This window comes from Humulus lupulus, chromosome 1 (genome assembly GCF_963169125.1).
Source record: "Humulus lupulus chromosome 1, drHumLupu1.1, whole genome shotgun sequence".
NCBI lineage: Eukaryota > Viridiplantae > Streptophyta > Magnoliopsida > Rosales > Cannabaceae > Humulus > Humulus lupulus.
In genome coordinates this window covers 238,792,875-238,797,110 of record NC_084793.1, presented here as the reverse complement: position 1 = coordinate 238,797,110, position 4,236 = coordinate 238,792,875, and the positions used below count along the sequence as shown (strand labels likewise).

The following is a 4,236-nucleotide window of genomic DNA, read 5'->3' as shown; positions in this document are numbered from 1 at the left end:
TACTGGGCTCACCCGTGCGCTATAAAAAATTGGGTGGATCACTCCGACATCCAACCATTTAAGAATCTACTCAAGTACAACCTCCTTCATTGCTGGATTGAGTCTTCTTTGAGCCCTTATAGATGGCTTGCTATTCTCCTCCAATAAAATTTTATGCATTACTGTTGAGGGACATATTCCTTTAATATCTGCCAATGTCCAACCAATGGCCAATTTGTGATCCCGTAAAACCCTCAACAATTTTTCCAATTCTGTTTTGAAGAGGTCAGCTGAAACTATTACTGGTAAAGTCTCCTTCTCTCCCAAGTAGGCATAACATAAATGATCTGGAAGAGCCTTTAATTCCAACAGCGGTGGCTGCTGAATGGATGTTAATGGTCTTTTAGGCCCCTCTGCTAACTCTTCAAACTTCTTCGTGTATGGTTGGTAAGAATTGATCCAGTTTACATATTCTCTCATCTCAACATCACCATCTTCATCTATCTCACCACCTATTATCACTGCCTCTAAAGCATCACTACTCACCCTTCTTTTTGAGATTTCCTTCTTTATCACATCCGCACTATAGCAACTGTCACTAGCCACCAGATACATCATGGCCTTGAAGACATTAAATACCACCTCATCTCCTTGAACTCTAAGTTTAAGCTCTCCCTTTTCAACATCAATAAGAGCTTGGCCTGTGGCTAGAAATGGTCTACCGAGAATAATAGGTACATCCATATCCTCCTCCATGTCAAGAATGATAACGTCAGCATGAAAAATAAACTTCTCCACCTTCACAAGAACATCTTCAATAATACAACGTGGATGTTTCACTGATTGATCTACTAATTGTAGAGTGACTATTGTTGGTTTCGCCTCACCCAAACCAAGTCTTCTGAACACAGATAAGGGCATCAGATTAATACTTGTTGATGCTCATAATCTCATCAAGAGAAAATATAAGGCCGTCTAAGGCGTCCCATGCGCGAGGCCATGAGGGGCCGCGAGGCCGTCTACGGCGCCCCATGCGCGAGGCCAAGAGGGGCCGCGAGGCCGCCTACGGCGCCCCATGCGCGAGGCCAAGAGGGGCCGCGAGGCCGTCTAAGGCATCCCATGCGCGAGGCCAAGGAAGGAGTCGCGAGGCCGTCTAAGGCGTCCCATGCGCGAGGCCATGAGGGGCCGCGAGGCCGTCTACGGCGCCCCATGCGCGAGGCCAAGAGGGGGTCGCGAGGCCGTCTAAGGCGCCCCATGCGCGAGGCCATGAGGGGGTCGCGACGCCGTCTAAGGCGTCCCATGTGCGGGACCATGAGGGGCCGCGAGGCTGTCTAAGGCGCCCCATGCGCGAGGCCATGAGGGGGTCGCGAGGCCGTCTAAGGTGTCCCATGCGCGAGGCCATGAGGGGCCGCGAGGCCGTCTACGGCATCCCATGCGCGAGGCCAAGAGGGGGTCGCGAGGCCGTCTATGGTGTCCCATGCGCGAGGCCATGAGGGGCCGCGAGGCCGTCTACGGCATCCCATACGCGAGGCCAAGAGGGGGTCGCGAGGCCGTCTACGGCGTCCCATGCGCGAGGCCATGAGGGGCCGCGAGGCCGTCTACGGCGCCCCGTGCGCGAGGCCAAGAGGGGGTCGCGAGGCCGTCTAAGGCGCCCCATGCGTGAGGCCATGAGGGGATCGCGAGGCCGTCTAAGGCGTCCCATGCGCGAGGCCATAAGGGGGTCGCGAGGCCGTCTAAGGCGTCCCATGCGCGAGGCCATGAGGGGCCGCGAGGCCGTCTAAGGCGCCCCATGCGCGAGGCCATGAGGGGGTCGCGATGCCGTCTAAGGTGTCCCATGTGCGGGGCCATGAGGGGCCACGGGGCCGTCTACGGCGCCCCATGCGCGAGGCCGTGCAAGGTCCCGCGCGCGCACGCCCCGGGAGGTCCATCAGCCCATAATCTTCTCAGGAGGCCGACGCCCCATGACTTAACGTGTATGGGCCCAAGACCCCTATTCAACGCCACGGCCAATACGGACACCGAAGATCCCCTTTTTCACACTTCAAAGTCCCTATGCTTAGTGTGAGTCAAAGGAGACATGTTTGTACGACCAGGTACCAGGTACGGATGCCAGTACCAGTGAGGATCGTGGTCCGTACGTCTACCGCCATAGGTCAGAGCCGACACCACTACCTCCTGCGCCAACACGCCTGCTACCACGCCTCAGGAAGGGGTACGGACAAGTAGTGGAGACATCCTCCTGACACCTGCTCCTGTACGGGATGTACAGCCACAACCTCTGAAGCCACTTCCCTGGTACAGTACGTTTGTACCTCTTGGTCCCCTGGACCACTATGTACCTAAGGCCGTTAGAGCCTACTATAAATTGAATTCCAAGGCCACCTGAAAGGGGGTGGGAAATTTTACTGTAGCAGAGACATTAGTGTGAATGAGATACTGAATTCTCCATTGTTGTTATTCCATTGTTCTTGAGTCATTGTTCAAGTTTTCATAGCTTTCGAATTAGCAATTTCAATTCGATAATTTTTCCAACTTAACTTCGTTGACGAGTTCTCACCGTCAACAATACTCGCCCCCAGATCACATAAAGCTTGCTTACATTCAAATTTTCCAATTGTGCAAGGTACAGTAAAGCTCCCCAGATCTCTCAACTTTTGGGGCAACTTCCTCAGCAATATTGCACTGCACTCTTTAGTGAGCGCCACCGTCTCATAATCCTCCATCTTCCTCTTCTTGGACAGACTTTCCTTCATGAATTTCACTTAGTTGGGCATCTGCTCTAAGGCCTCAGCAAAAGGAATATTGATATGTAGCTTTTTAAACACCTCTAAAACTTAGAAAATTGTTTATCAAGAGTAGTTTTTCTAAGCCTCTGAGGATAAGGAACTCGAACTGGCTGGTCATCAACAACTGGAGGACTCTTTTCTAAACTCTAGTGGTCTTCAGTAACCATTTGTTCTACTGTATCAGACTGTTCACCCATCTCTTCATTCTGAACCACTGACTGTTGTACACTAGGCTGCTCAATTTTTTTACCACTCCTCAGAGTAACTGCTTGAACTTGCTCCTTAGGATTGGCTTTAGTATTACTAGGAAAATTACCTTGTGGTCTGTTATTAAGCATATTAGCCAACTGCCCCACTTGTGTTTCCAGATTTCTGATAGAAGATCTAGTCTCTGTTATGAACTGAGTTTGAGTGTTGGTGAGGGTCAATAATGCAGCTTGCAATTCATTAGGCCTATCTGGTGGAGCTTGATTCATTAGTTGTTAAGGCCTGGGCTGTTGTGATGAAGAGGCTTGATACATTGGCTGCTAAGGCATATTCTGCTGAAACTGGCCTTGAAACTGAGGTTGTTGGCCCTGATTGTTCCTCCAAGAAAAATTAGGATGATTTTCCACCCAGGATTGTAAGTGTTGGAGAATGGATTATAGAATGGCCTCTGAAAATTTCCCACAGCTCGAACCTGAGCTTGGTCCATAGGAATGTTATTACTACTAGTAGCATGACACTGATCAATAGAATGAGGACCACCATAAATTTCACACCTAGCTACCATCTAAATCGCATTAGCAGATACAGTGCTCTGTTGTAATTGTTTTGTCATGGAGGCCACTTATGCTGTTAGAGTAGTAATTGCATCAAGTTCATGCACCCCACCTACCTTTCTGACCCCAGATGACCTCTCCTCAGACCACTGATGATTATTTGTGGCCCTGTCCTCTAGCAGCTCATATGCTTCATTGGCACTCTTACTCATAAATGCCCCACCAGCTGCAGCGTCAATAATCGTTCTTGTTGTACCACACAGCCCGTTATAAAAATTGTGAACCCACATTCACTTCTCTATACCATGGTGGGGGCATTTCCTCAATAGCTCCTTGAAACACTCCCACATATCATATAATGACTCTCCATCCATCTGATAAAAGTTATTAATTTTTCCCCTCAATTTAGCAGCCTTCGAGGGAGGGAAAAACTTAGCCAAAAATTTCTGAGCAAGGTCTTGCCAAGTATTGATAGAATTTGCCAGAAGCAAATTAAGCCAACTCTTAGCTCTTTTTCGCAGAGAAAACGGGAAGAGTCTCAACCTTATAGCATCATCACTGACCCCATTGTACTTGAAATTGTCCAAGAAATTCGCCAAGTGCATATGGGGGTCTTCAGAAGGAAAACCACAAAATTGAACAGTGGACTGCACCATTTGCAAAATTGCTGGCTTAATCTCAAAATTATTGGCCTCCACCACCGGCAGTCT

General features: G+C 49.4%; 1 non-coding gene across 1 annotated transcript; it reads left to right on the top strand.

Annotated features, from left to right (window-relative positions):
* Positions 1–3,826: 3,826 nt before the first annotated feature.
* On the top strand, positions 3,827–3,933 carry LOC133813008 (small nucleolar RNA R71). The gene has a single exon (XR_009884060.1). It is a non-coding gene; the product is annotated as a small nucleolar RNA R71 (small nucleolar RNA).
* Positions 3,934–4,236: the final 303 nt, after the last annotated feature.